The sequence below is a fragment of the Eublepharis macularius genome, chromosome 7 (assembly GCF_028583425.1).
Source record: "Eublepharis macularius isolate TG4126 chromosome 7, MPM_Emac_v1.0, whole genome shotgun sequence".
NCBI classification, from domain to species: Eukaryota; Metazoa; Chordata; class Lepidosauria; order Squamata; family Eublepharidae; genus Eublepharis; species Eublepharis macularius.
This window is the reverse complement of record NC_072796.1, coordinates 109571596-109587224: the sequence shown is the minus strand read 5'-3', so window position 1 is coordinate 109587224 and position 15629 is coordinate 109571596. Positions and strand designations below refer to the sequence as shown.

The 15629-nt window shown below is 39.9% G+C and overlaps 1 protein-coding gene across 1 annotated transcript in view; it reads right to left on the bottom strand.

Moving 5' to 3' along the window:
* The window catches only part of PLEKHF2 (pleckstrin homology and FYVE domain containing 2), a 33134-nt gene extending 22065 nt beyond the window's left edge, over nt 1-11069 (bottom strand). Inside the window, exon 1 of the mRNA XM_054984458.1 lies at nt 11017-11069. The gene's annotated coding sequence lies outside the window, so the exon portion shown is untranslated. The remainder of the gene's footprint in view (nt 1-11016) is intronic.
* Between the last annotated feature and the right edge of the window lie 4560 nt (nt 11070-15629).

Here is a 15629-nt window from a genome sequence, read left to right as displayed (position 1 = left end):
CTCTTCCATTTTATCCTCACAAACAACCCTGTGATGTAGATTAGGCTGTGAGCGGCTCATGATCACTCAGCAAATTTCCATGGCAGAAAGGGGATTGGAACCTGAGTTTCCTAGATCTTAGTTAAACACTCTACCACTACACTACACTGAATCTCAATGAAACACAAACTAATCTCCAGTAGCATGAATTCTCCTATACACAGTCCCTGTTTAAACTCAGTAAGGTTTTCCTAAATCCAATCTGTACAACCAGTGATCTACCCAGATCCCAACCATTATTTGAGGCCTTCCAGGGGCTTGAAATATATCCCATTTACAGTCACCATGCAGGTAGTAAAATCCATACATGTCTGATGGGTTTCATTCAGTTCAGGTCACAAGTTATGCAAGTCTATTCAAATGAACTACCTATTTTAAAACCACCAAGGTTGCAGCATAGGCAAACCCCATTCTTCCATAAAAAAGGTTCATAAAACCCCATATTAAGTAAGTAAGATGTAGCATACATGTAAGGCCTGATTCTGTGCCGAAATAGGCATGCCAAAGCCATTGATTTTGCACTTAAATCTACCCAAATTTGGGCTGGCAGTTACAAGTTAGGAGTAGAGCAGCTTGGGTTGGTAGCCCAAAGTAATTTATCCAAAAACTAAATTATCATCAACGTTGAGTGTTGTGCTCAGAGGTTTGTTTCTGGCAATTCTATCTATTTGTGTCTCAAAGGCAAAAGTACTGAACTGGGTACAAAACTGTCAGATTCCTTATGCTATTGGAAAGAAAGGAGGAAATCTGATTAATCTGTTACATAGCTTTTAGAACAGGTCTGCAGGATAATAATACATTTTATGGGATAGATTTTTAAAAAAATAATAATCACTGCTTAAATCTTTTAAGGTCCAAGTACTCAAGAAGCATCAGGAAACACACACGCACACATAAGTGGAACATACAAACTGTAGCAGTTCTAGATAATCAATAGAAATTATGCTTAGTTCAGTTCACTAAGCGGCCATCTCCTTCAATAGCTTATAGTTAATTACATACAGTTCTGCCAGCTGAAATCTGAATCCCCAGTGAGTGAGTCATGACCTGCTGTTCCTTTCTATAGAGTCCCCACTGTCTAGCATCTTCCCAATCACACCTTTGCTCTTAATTCTTTGGTGTAAATCATCTCCCTTAAGTCTGCCAGATTCCTTTCTAGCATCCGCACATGGAACATCTCTCTCTTTAAATTCTAGCTCTCTCCTTGGTTTAGAGGGATTCTCTTAAATGAGTTACATCATGTCTATTGCTGAAGGTAGCCCCTTTGAAACACAAGAGCTTGATTGATGGCAACTGAGATTTTGCCGCAAATAAAATCCCAACACCTTGCTTGTTCCAGAGACTAGATGCTGATCATTAAAGCAAAGATGGGGGTAACACCATGACTCAGAGATAAAGCAAAAGAAAACAAAGGTCCAGTAGCATCCTAAAGACTAACAACATCTAAGGTGCCAATGGACTTCTGTTTTCTTTTGCTTTATTAGACTAACACTGCTCTGGAGTTATCAGTGACAGAACACCTGCTTTGCAAACAGCATGCCAGGTTCAATCTTGGCATCTCCAGTGAAATGGGTTAGGTAGAAGGAGCAATGAAAGACCTCTGCCTGAGATTCTGGAGAGCTGCTACTATTCAGAGTAAGTGATACTGACCTTGATAGACCAATGGTCTGACTCAGTATAAGGCAGCTTTGGGTGTTCATAGATTTTTAATCAGTTAGATAATGTTTATGTAAATCTTGCAATATCACAATCTTTGATGCTCTTCACCAAGGAACCACGCTACTCCTTTCACTATCTATAGAATGCGCTAAACTTCCACGTCACAATTTTTTAAAAATGTTCTCATCACATCAAAATTCAGTCAAAGACTGCATCTCTTCTACCATATATAATCATCTATAATTGGGGGAAAGATTCACATTAGTTATTTGTAAATTATAAAAATCCATATGACCTGTTTGAAGAACAATTTTCTACTAATTTGACTTAGAAGCAGCTTATTGAGGCAGATAACCAAACTATAATAGGAAATCCACATAAACGCAAACCTCAAACATATCGGAGCAATATATAGCTCACCAGTCTCCATTTCCTCACCTCAGAAAGGCAATAAACTACTGGAAGGAAATTGACCAACAAGGTCATATCTCGAGAAGGCAGATTAACTGCACACATGAATTCACCTAGTTATTTATCCCTGAACAAATTGAAACCAAGTCTATCCATACAAGTATAAAATGAGCTGTCATATTGTACAGATTCCACCCAATATAGGTTGCAGAACGAGGTCTCAATTCAAGTCTAGTCTTGTTCACATTCTACTCTATGCTTTGAAATATCTAGCCAAATATTATACAACTTCAAGTGTTGCTGAGGTAACGCTTGTGGATTGGATTATGTATTTTTTGCATGTGCTCAAGTTCCTCTAAAAAATGGAAAGATTCCTGACAAGCTGCCAGGTCTATGTCTCAGAGTTACTAGGCTACATATCCTTATTAAGGAGCAAACCTTTCTTTGGACACTATGAACCTCCAGGTCTCTAAGTGAGGCCTTTTGCCAGATCCATTCCATTAATTACAAGCGGCATTAAGGCTAGCCATTGTTGTATTTATGGACCTTAGATCGGAAAACGTTAGTGATTGTCTGCAGACAGTGAAAGCTAAAAACAGCTGAAAGGCTTTATTATTAGTCTCATGTTATCTAAAGAAGAGATCCCGTAGTAAAAGAATGACCTGGATGGCCCAGCTAGCCTGATCTCATCAGATCACGGAACCTAAGTAAGGTTCATCCTGGTTTGCACTTGGATTGAAGACCACCAAGTCAGGGTTGCTGCATAGAAGCAGGCAATGGCAAACCACCCCTGAATGTCTCTTGCCTTAAAAATCCTACAGGGTTTCCACAGTTCAGCTGCAACTGGATGGCACTTTACACACACACAGAAAAGGAAAGAAAAGGAATGAAACTGAAATATGACATTTAATAGTTTTATCCGCAGACAATCACTAACGTTTTCCGATCTAAGGTCCATAAATACAACAATGGCTAGCCTTAATGCCGCTTGTAATTAATGGAATGGATCTGGCAAAAGGCCTCAGTTAGAGACCTGGAGGTTCATAGTGTCCAAAGAAAGGTTTGCTCCTTAATAAGGAGCAATATATAGCTCACCAGTCTCCATTTCCTTACCTCAGAAAGGCAATAAACTACTGGAAGGAAATTGACCAACAAGGTCATATCACGAGAAGGCAGATTGACCATCCATTGACCATCCAGGAGTCCGGCAAACACTTTAAAAATACATAAACACCTCATGTTAAATAAGCATTCTAATACAAAATTAATATGAATAATGACTTCTTCCAAAAAGGACTAAATAACTGGACATGCCCAAAGCATATGTTTAAGAGACACATCTTGTAAGTTACGCCAGCAATTGAATACTGTACTTAATCCTTTATTATAAAGGTGCTGTGGTGTCTGATATACCCTAAACATATTTTTGCTGAATAAGTCATAGCTTGCCCTGACCTAAATAGCCCAGGTGAGCCTGATCTTGTCAGATCTCAGATACTAAGCAGGGTTGGCCTTGTTTAGTAACTAGATGGGAGACCTCCAACCAAAACCAGGGTTGCAGAGGCAGGCAATGACTAACCACCTCTTTTAGAGCCAAGCTACAAGTGACACCTGACACAGGTTGGGCACTTGTCAGCTTACCTCAAGTTTTGATGGGAAATGTAGGCATCCTGGTTTTACAGCTTGGCTCTCCATTACAGCTGCAAGACCAGGATGCCTACATTTCCCATCAAAACTTGAGGGAAGCTGACAAGTGTCCAACCTGTGTCAGGCATCACTTGTAGCTTGGCTGTCAGTCTCTTGCCATGAAAACCTCACCAGAGGTCGCCATAAATCAGCTATGACTTGAGGGCACTTTCAACCACCACCATCACCACCAAGTCATAGCTTAATATTCATAGAAGCTACAGGTATAATGCTTAAAGCCATGTCCCATTGCTTTGTCAGAACTTGGCAACCTCATTATTCTATTCATCTCTGGGACTCTGCATATCATATTTATTAACTGACTTCAAGTATTTATAGACAAATATCGTAGGGTTAGTTTTCTATGTTGATTCAATAAGAGTTTCCAGAACTGGGGAAGATTCTGAAACATTCAAAGCTGCAGGGCCATATATAAATACCAACAAATGCTGCAATTATTAATATTGCCATTCAGCAAAAGTTAGCAAATCAGATCTAGCTCTCAGCTGAGAAAATGACAAAAACTCATCATCTTAGCCTATCAATTGATCCAGAGTAAACATCCTCATCTATCTAAACACTCTATAAAAAAAGATTTCCTCCCAATGTTAAAATCCCAATTTTAAAAAGCCCATAACATTAGTCTAGCATGTGAGAATAGGTTAAATTGATATTTTTCTGATACTCTGCACCATACTTCTCTAACTTCAAAAATTGCAGGATGAACAGGATAAGCGAACCTTTATATATTCCATTTAAAGAGTGTCTCCATAAAAGAAACCGTAATCTAACTGAGAGGAGCAATCCCAATAATTTGTACAATTTAACATATATGCCTGATGATATAAACTAAAATCAGAAAAAACAAATCCTCCTTCACTAATTGAAAGTTGCATCCTCTTTAGAGAAATCCAAGGCACGTGGTTGTCATTTATTCCAAACACCTCAGAAACATCAAAATTTTTGATACCACAATTTAAAATACAGCTGTTGATGGGCAACATAATTCTGTTCTTCCTCTGTAAATCTTTATTTTTAATTTCAGCCTTCTAGTGTATGACTAAAATGCTTTTGTGTTGCTGAAAATCAAATTGGTTTTACCAATTTTCTTAAAATAATTCAAAATATTACACCATGTACAGCTTACTAAAAGTTATATTATAAGGTTAGCAAATCAAGAAACGCTTTAAAAACACAGATGCCTGAATAAAATTGCACGCTCATGGAACAGGTGATACATCAGTCCACTAATGTGTCACCCTGTTCTTTTTTATTCAAAGCTGACCCAGTTTTGTTTCTTGGTTGATCTGAAAGCAACAGGATTAGGGTTACATTGCCTTCTGGATAACCAAGTTGCAAGCATAAGTCAGTCACCACCAGTTTATAATGAATGCCACAGTATTATATGTAAGGTACATTGCACACATCCTGCTTCCTCAAACAGTAAAAAGTTCTAGAGGCAGCTATCATAGTTCCATTTGAATTAGACTTAAGGTGTCATCATAATGACATAGATGTCATAATGACCACAAATGGGCTTTCCTTCTTTGGAAGTTTTTAAGCAGAGGCTAGATAGCCATCTGTAAGCAATGCTTATTCTGTGAACCTAGGCAGTTCATGAGAGGGAGGGCAGGAAGGGTTACATCAGTGCTTAGTTCTTACATGCCCAGGGTAAGGCCGATTGCCACCTTGGGGTCAGGTAGCAATTTTCCTCAGGCCAGTTTGGCTAGGGATCCTGACAGTGTTTTGCCATCTTCTGGCACTGGTCACTGGATGTGTGTGGGAGGGAGAGATTTGTGAATTTCCTGCATTATGCAGGGGGTTGGACCAGATGACCCTAGAGGTACCTTCCAGCCCTATAATTCTATATATAAGTGGAAGAAGGGAAGCAAAACAGTATTTCTACAGGGTAGCTGATCTCTTACCTTACTGTACGTGTAAAGTTGGTGTACAAATATTTTAATCAGTAAGTCCATAGAAAGACATACTCTAAGATACTCTACCATCACTCAGTGCAAACTTCATTCACTTTCCCTCCTTTCCTGTCTTTGAAACTGCTGTTTCTCTCACCATCCCTTCCACTTGCTCATTGTTACACAATCTCTTGCCGATTCATACATTATGGAGTACCCACAACTTGCACCTCACTGTTCAACAAGGTGAGGATCCCAGCCCAAACTGTGTACTGTATAAATATGAGAATCAGCCTGTCAAACCTCTCATATACACACATCTTCTGCCCCCCCACCTCAGCTCAAAGGATGTCACTTCCTCTAGGCCCCGATGGTTCAGAAGTACTCATTACATTAGCTCCCTTTAATGAAACATTAACATCTAGCAGATTGCTGGTTGATAATCTGCTTGAAAAAATAATGGTCAACCAGATGGAGCAACTCTGAATGTCAAACTGAAACCCTTGTCAGCTTGACTTCAAGGCTGGGGGGAGGGGCTACAAAATTTGGGGGCTCATGGACCTGTACAAGTCATGTGATAAATGCAGTATTTCATCTGAATTCTGCAAGGAAGGCCCAGAAAGAATCTTTGCCTGCAGGTCAGTGATAGCTTTCAGCGGACCTACTGACTCAGGCTGCTTGTTTAGAAAGCATGTCTGTGACCCGCTGCCAGCAGTCTTATCTATGTATATAGAATTCTGTATGGGAAAAGACTTCCCTGTTATTTTATGTGAACAAGGAAATATTTCTGTGTCCTTCACTTTGAGTGAGACAACAGTAAAGCCCAAGAGTATACTGAGGACTTTAGACCTTGGGTACAATTCAGTGTACTTAAATTTATGATCACTGCCAGAAATCGCTCATTTGCAAGCCCGAGCAACTTGCCGATTTGCTGGAAGAAGGATTTCTCTTGGAACCATGATCAAGGTGACATGCTGGTTAACCCTTTCTGTGTCAATGCATGTGATAGCACAGCTCCCACGTCCACACTCTGAGGTGATTTTACATTTAAACTTTAAGCTACTGACCAGTTGCAGCCACTGAACTTCCTGTCCCCTGATCTTTTCCCCTACAGCTGGTCGCACCAGGCAAAGAAGATAAGAAAATTAATAGACAAACAGAACCAGAGACCCATCTGCTGCAGCCTGACTCATTATCTGAGAGCCATTGAAAGTATAGGAACAACACCATCTCTGAGTTGAAGGCTTGGCAGCTCTAGAGATGTCATTGAAAATTAACAGTATTCACAAGGAGAGCACCACAATAGGTGGAGTATGAATTCAGAACAGAATCAATTAGGATAAGTCTTCCTGTGTCACTACCATTTATCCACTACCTTTTATCCAAACAATGTATCTAATTCTCAGCATGGCCAAACCTGTGGATACTTAAATATAGAGAATGGAGCCATACCCAGACAAGACAGATCTTTCAACAGACCTGGGGAAAGCTCCAGGTTTGCAAAAAACTCTGAAGTTATGGGGGGGAAATACCAGCGTGCTACCCCCTCCCAAATAATAGAAGCAGTTACTGTTGCTTTAAGAAACAAGGGCCCTCTGTGGCCGTTGCTAGGCAATTACAACAGTATTGCCAGTTGAAGCCTCTGTTTCTGTCAGAAAAGGCAGGGGAAGGGGACAGGATTCTTTCCAGGGTTGTTTTGGCCTTTGAGGAAAGAATCATTTAGGACAGGTCCAGCAACAGCCAGTGGGTGACTTGTTACCACCCAACTTGTATGGTTCACCCAGGTAAGGTTGCCAGGTCCCTCCTGGCAACTGGCAAGGGGAGGTAGATTTATCAGGTCATAGGAGGAGGGGGCTTGCTGGCAAGGCACTTGATGTTACTCCCCATACACCCAGCACATCACTGAGGAATGCTCTGGTATTTGGGCAAAATTCTATGGTTGTTGTCACTTCTGAATGCACAGGAAGCAATGTCAACACATTGGGACAATGCTGATGTTCCTTCACCCGCCAGGTGAGCAGTGGTAAAAATGGCAAGCCTACACCCAGGCCTGGCTGCTTGCTACTATTCAACAACAGCCACCCCACAAAAGCCAGAGATGTGTAGCAGTCAAGAGTTTTACACTCAGATCTGAGAGCCCCACATTTGAACCCTCACTGTGCCAAGGAAGTTCACTAAGTGACACTCTCAGCCTAATCTACCTCATAGCATTGTTGTGAGGATAAAATGGAGAAAGGCAGCGTATAAATGAAGTAAATACATAACAGATGTATCTGAAGGAGAGGGCAGATAGTGGAGGTTGGTGGATGGGAAGAAAAGAAACGGAAAGGTGAGAATATGGGGCTGCCAGGAGGAGGGAAAGAAGAAATATTGTGGGGAGGGTGATACAAGAGAAAATGAGATGCCTTACAAACATCCTTGCAGGTTCCCCACCACGTACTTGGGTCTAGCCTAGCAGGCAACACATGGCCAAACTTTTCCCAGGGAGAGGCTGCCAGGGGTAGGGGAGGAGAAAACTGAAGTGTGTGAGGGGGGATAAAGACAAGTTGGCTGGTGGGTGGGAAGTAAATCATGATGAAGGAAAAAGAGACTGGCTATGAAGGTTTTCAGAGAAAGGAAAGAGGAAATAGTGGAGAAGGGGAAGATGAGATGCCCCTAGCAGTCCATGTGGATCCCTTGTTTTGTTTAAAAGGGGCTTCAAAATTTCTGCACTATCTTCCTAGAGTACAGACACACAACTCTATATAACTCAATTTGTTCAGACACAAAATTTATCTTTTTCTTCCAATGCTCATAGTCAAAAGGCTTTTCATGCTTTTCTGGTGCAATAGAAAATAATATGTATGCAAATATATTTATGCTGAAGCACAAAGAATATCTGCTGATGAAGTATTTTGAATTGTGATGGTTTTATAGAAACAGATTTAAAAAAAAAACAGAATGTAAAGCCCTTTTGAAAGGATGGATTGATTTCCTTGACATCAAGTAACGTTAAGATCTTTTCAGCGTTACAAAATCAACAATTATGCCTTAAGTGCTTCCCCACCCCAGTATTCCAACATTCATTTCATGCTTCTAGAAGTGTGACGCTCATTTATATGAAAGCTGATGTCTCAGCATAGTGTTATATTCTGTATGAAATATGCTGACCGAGGGTACACTGCTAAGATGTACTAGAAGCTCCTTAAATATATGTTCTTGATATATAAAATTCATTTTATTACTATATTGCACTGCACAGTCAGTGCAATTGTACATTCAACTCCATTTGTTTTACCACAAGTGCTGTAATTTATTACCATAATTCTGCCACATTTTAAAAACTGTGAACATAATGGCAGTTTCCCAAGTTTGCACATTTTGATCTCCTCTGCTTTTGTTGCCTTTAAGGGCATGATCCTGACATTCCATAAAAGTAGTTGTGGGTTCTAATAGTTAAATCTGGGGAGCTTCTGCCTCAAATACAGCTGGAACGTTCCTAACTGAAACATATGAATAAAGTTATTTGCTTAGCCGCAAAGTAATATAAAACTGCAAGTAAAAAATATATATACTAATAATAAAGATCAAACTGATTGATGTGGCAATTCCAGGTGACAATTGAATTGAGAAAAAAAACTGAAGATAAAATATCAAGATCTAAGGTTTGAAATTCAGCATCTCTGGGAGAAACATACAACGGTTATTCCAGCAGTGATAGCAACACCAGGTGTGATTCCAAAAGGACTAACTAAACACCTAAGCGATATCCGCACGTACAGGATAAGAACTGGCTAATTGCAAACAGCTGTACTACTGCGAACATGCCACATACAAAGGTGATACCTCACTGACACCTAGATTCTTGGATAAAATGCAAGTTGGCAAGGGACCAAAAATTCCACCCCAAACACCTGGTGAACTGTAGAAAATAGAGATGAGGATGAAGTAGTGATTGGTTTAGGTCCAGGGAACCATGTGTAGAACAGAACTCACAGAAGGGATCTCTACTGCCATCAGTTCCACTGAAGCTCTCCTCCTCACTCAAATAGCCACTCTTTAGATTTGGGGGCCCTCAGGAATGGCAGAGAATGCAAGAGGGGCTAGAGTGAGAAGGGAGAATTGTAGAAAGCTGCCCTCCATGCAAGATCTCGCACTCATTGCTGTTCTCCTATGTATTTCATGTCATTCCCAAGGGCCTCTGAAATACTACAGCTCTGCAGACTACCACCAGGAAATACAGCAAAGATCTCTTCCATTAGTTCTGCCATTATCTTTTCTATTGTTGGTCAACTGCCACTGGGATTCTCAAACATGTAATAGACTGCACCTTCCACCCCTGTATTCTCACACAAGGTTTTAGATCTCATGGTATGTAAAGGCAAAAAGCATCCGACTGTGCAGAAGGCGTTGCAGCCTTATTAAGAAAGTGAAAAATCTCCTTAAGAGGTTAGAAAAACAAAGTCATTTTTCAGGTCATGCTAGACACTGTATCATGGTGTTATTTTCACTTCTGGCAATAGAGAGAGATCTTGCTGAACAAACAATCTCTTTTGTTCTTCTTTTAGTTGCTGGCCTTCCTGCTGGTATCTCAAGCCTAGTAAATATCCTGCCTACCCACCCCCAATCCATGGAAGTGAATCATCTATATGAACCTCTGAAACCAGGTAGGTGGACTAAAGCAGGCAATATACACTGCTCTTCCTGGAGGCAAATTTTAGGCAGTCTATCGACTTTCAGGCTTACAATTCAATAATTTAACAGGTATAAATAAATAATCATAGCTAAGGATAATATCCCTGTTTCCAGATGCAAAAAAAAAAAAAAAGGAGTAGGTGCCTAAGACACCTAATTTTTTTGTAGGATAGAAAAGGAAGACCATTACATCTGGCTGAAATTAGGTTGTAGGAGTTTTATAATCCTTCCTGGTTTCCTTCTAGACTGCCTTTCTGGATTGGGACTGGGAGGCACTGTTCTGCAGTGGCTTTGATCCTACCTCAAAGGAAGGTTTCAGAGTACAATGTGCCAGCGGCTGCCCTTCCTAGGCAGGCAGGAAAGATCTTGCCTCTGTAGTGCATGTCCCAGTAATATCTAAATTAAATTACTGCAGTGCACTCTACATGGGCCTGCCCTTGAAGAAAGTCCAGGAACTACTGTGGGTACAGAATACAGTGACCAGAATGTTGGCTGGAGTGGGCTGTAGGAACCATATCACACCATTATTCTTCCATCTACACAGACTCCCGATTATCAATTCAAAGTGCTGGTATTGACCTTTAAAGCACAATCTCACAATTAATTGAAACAAACTTGCTTTTACAGTAGTTACCTTATGTAGGTAACAGACAGTCTTCTGAGTTCCTTGTGATGGGGGAGCGCTCTAGGTCTTTTGAGCTTCTTTAAAAGCCAAAATAAGGATGCTGAACTAGAAAAGAGCTAAAATGTTAATCAATTAGTAGAACCTCCTTGCCTTCAAGAAAGGGACAGAAACAACAGCGGCATATTATGGCTCAGATTGAGTAACTGCTTCACATGCATTCCTCTGAATTGCACAGAGTCCCAATTTTTAAAAATTTCACAGTAGTTTATTATAAATGATTAAAATTACAGAAGCTAAAAGCACAAGAAGCCGTACCCCATTTAAAAAATTTGAATAGCTTAATACCTGTCCATAGACGACTCACTGCTTGTAATACATAACAGAAGTCTAGAGCTTCTCACCACTGATGATGCAATCCTAAGCAGAGTTACACCAGTCTAACCCCATTGATTTCAATGGGCTGACCAGTGTAACTCTGCTTAGGATTGCTCTGTGAATCTAATTTTCAACAGACAGGGAAGGCTATTTAATACTATGGGATTTAAAAGTGTGATGATCCCCCATCTACAGTCTGAAGTGATATAGTCCCACATAAACTCTACCATGTGATTTTGTTAGCCCTACGACAAAATGGGAAATAACATAAACAATCGGGAAAAGGCCAACTACAGTGTCATACCATGGCCAGGATTCCATACAAATGTTTGTGCCCGGAATATCAGCTGTTACCTCTCCCGTACTACACAGGACACTGAAGTGAGGGAAGTCGTAAAAGCAGTTTGAACAGGAGAGTGTAATGACATGTTCCCAATGGGGGAAAAATGACCAAATCTCTCATTTGGGGCACTCAAGTATGACTAAAGTAGCTCTCTAGATTTCAGCCCCTGGTTTCAACAATGGTATAATACCATACTGAAGGCTGTCCAATGTTTTTAACTGCCTGATATAATCATAGTAAACTATTGCCAACATGGGGGAAACAGAAGGGAGAGGAAAGAGAAAGGGGAAAAAACCAAAGAAAGATGATTGTCAGAGAATATGAATATTGAATAGGCCAGTTGAATCATGAACAGAAGAGGGGAAATTATACTACTCAGTTTCAATCTACTGAGTAAGTGAACTGAATTATATTTTTTTTCAGTGCTGTGGTAAAATGTCCTCACTTGACACAAGCTGTCTGCATGGAAACTAACCCATATCATGTACTGCATGGAAAGAGGAATGGAGTGGCTGAGGTGGGGGAGAAATGCTTATCTGGCCACTTTCATCCCTAAGGACCGGTTATCGACTATTAGACCACAATAGTATATCCAGTGTGTCATACAGAGCACATGGGAAACGGCATCCTCTGGGGCTGACTCATTATCAATCTGCATTTTGGCTTCTTGCTACAATTTCACATGACTGTTGTAATACCTGTAAGCTCACATCCTGTTTATTAACTTGCCTCTGAACTTGGTCTCTCAACACAGTAGACTCTGCTAGGCTACAATGACTTTCTTACACAACAGACACCCCTTCTCTTTATTTTTCTTTAGCTACATCTTTACTCAGATCTACAAGAATTTCTCTATCAACCTATACCCCCAGATTTTCCCATGGGTCATACAGGAGCCACAACATCTGTTTTCCCCAGGCAGTGTTATGAAGAGTAACTTATAAAAAGGAATCAGGAGGCCAAGTGATATGATCATTCTACTGCATCAATTCAGGTATTAAAAATGCTAGAAGTTTCAGATTACACATTATTTCAGAAACCATAGGGGCAACGCCACATCAACAAATAATTATAAAAGATGTCAGCATGCCCAAGCTGATATTGACCCAATAAACCTGAATGTTCTTTGAAAACGATGCATATGAAAAGCTTGAGGCAGAAACTGTGTTACTTAGATTAAGAAACCAAGGTTTCTTCATATTTCCTGGTGAAACATTCTCCTTCCCTCCATTTGTCTCTTGCAGATTATTTCTGAAGGATAAAGTAACACAATCAGGGTTGATTAATTTTAAATGATTAAAATTAATTAAAACATCAGTCAGGAAAAGGTAATTGAATCATTGCTCCCTAACAAAAACAATCATTCTTCTGTTTTTCTGTAGTGTTAACACATGTTCCTCAAAACTCAGATAGATTTAATTTTAGAAGGTATATTTTTATAAGGCAGCTCCCAAGAATTAATACACTGGCAGTGCCATCCTAGGCAGAGTTATACCCTTCTAAGCCCGCTGACTTCACTAGAAAGATATAGCTACATAGGATGACATTATAAAACAATCATGAATAAAAAATAAATGAATAAGTCAACATAAAAACAGATTTTAAACAAAATCAGAAAAAACTGAAGAACAGCCAGGCTATGGGGAAAGAAGCCACACGTGCATATTAGAAATACTGACAAAAATGCCAGGGGAAACAGAAAGGTTTTCTTTCAGCTTTTAAACTCAGCTCACAGTTAAAACATCTGTCTGGCCACATACAACACAACGGTTTGGATTCTAGCTAAGTGTTTTACCAGCTGGCAGAAAAACCACATAAACTTTTGCCAATTCCCTCTTCATACTGCAACCTGCCCTGTCCCTCAAAATCCATCTCCCCCCAGGGGTCAGTGGATACCTGCTGTGGGAAGTCAACACACACTGCAATCCTACCCCCCACACATCTGATATAAGAAAGTAAGCAGAATAATGGCCATAAAACAAAGCGGGGGGCGGGGGGGAGAATAGGGTTAAGAATTAAATTGAAACAGGGTTGCACTCTGGCTTTACAAGTAAGCTGCTTGGTCTGAAACAGCGTGTACCCTGCATGACAAAAGAGATCTTTTGCTGTCACTGTGACATCTTGCTGTCACTGTACAAACACATTCAAGCAGTTTTAAAAGCCTATAATTTAATCAGTACTCTTATTTAAGTGGCATACTCACAATTCAAATTTCATCTTACACAGGAGATTTTTAGGTACATAGAAATGTTTTTGATCTGCATGCATTCCTTTCCAGATGCAGCCGAAACGATTTAATGAAATTTTAACAAGAAAAAAACCTGAAGAAACATCTTGTGGATGTTTTATTTAGGTTATATCCTGACCAATTTTCAAAGATTACAGAAGACATTAAATATTTACGATTCTGTTCTTCAAGAACAGAAGAAAGACTCATTTCTGCTTTTAGCACAGCTCAAGATCCAATTTTTCCGTCTGAATTCGGGCAGCAGGGAAGTGACAATTTTTAGAACCTGAAGTAATAAGAAGGATTTCTGATGCTATCAAAATGATTTCTCCACTGTCACAACCGTCCCTGCCAAGTTGACTAACAGTGCAATCCTATGCAGAGTTACTCTAATCTAAGCCCATTGACTTTAGTGGGTTTAGACTGGAATAACTCTGCACAGGATTGCTTTGAGAGTGGATCCAAGGCCTACAATAGCTTTGAAATCATATTTTCTCTAAAATTGGTAGGGTACTTGGAAATAGTACTTTTGAGCTACTTTGGTATTGTTGGCACAATTATCTGCAGGCTAACCATTCTTAACTCACACCAACGTTTTGCTGGCATCACCAAAGGTCAGAGTGCAGGCAAGATCGCTGGTTAAGCAGGGAGGCTCTTTTCAGACCTCTGGTTTTCAACTCAGAACAACAGTCTGTGTGTTTTCTATTGCACTGAATAAATTACAAAAATTAGTATCTTAATTAGATGGAAAAACAGAGAAAGAGCTGAGAGTGGTTGGGGGTGCATGCTTGGTTATATGATTACATGAATTATCAGAAACAGTAAATTCTGCTGTTCACTAGACAGCTATATCCTCCAACTGAAACATCATTTCCCAAAGAGCAGTTCGGAAAAGCCCTTTTGAATCAAGCAATTATTTTGGATTGTCAAACTTTCCTTCAGAGTAATAGACCCTCTGATTGAAAAAGTAAAAGGATCTTCCTCTTACGCAAACTCATTACAGAGCACAGCGTGCACTAAAAGCACAGGATGTTGTTACACAACAAAGCATCTGGGGAGATTAATCCCGATTAAAAGGAGGAGGGGAAAAATTACATGAAGAACTTCATTCAACAAAACAAAAATGGCCGCAAAGTATAGTATGTGGCAAAACAGAACAGGTCTAAAGACTGATTGAATTTTATAGAATTAAGGTAATATGTGCCCCATATTGAACTTTGTTCTATTGACCATTTTGGAGAAGCTTCTATAGCTTTAGCCCAAATCCATGGTGCTGATAGCTTAAGAAATTGGTATGAACATAGCAAAGTGTTAACTGATGTTTCTCTCACTCCAGTACAAGCCAGTGGAGTTCTGAAGTCACATTTCAAGCTACTTCTAGTATAGACATTTCCACTCTGGAAGAAGGAAGAAGAAAATTATTTTCTTTAAATATTCTTGTAAATTGGTACCTTGGTATGCCTCTTGTACTGTACAGTCTCATCACAAATCACTGTGGAGATTCCCAAATGCATTCATAACACAGGTCAGACACACCTGACCTGAGGCAGCCACTCCTTGGTGACTTTCCATTGTAACAGGGGAGGTGCGTGGGGATGATTTTTAATTATTACAGTCGAGATAAAGTTTTAAAATAAGAATGTCAACACTGTCGTTCAATAAACATGAAGGTCCATC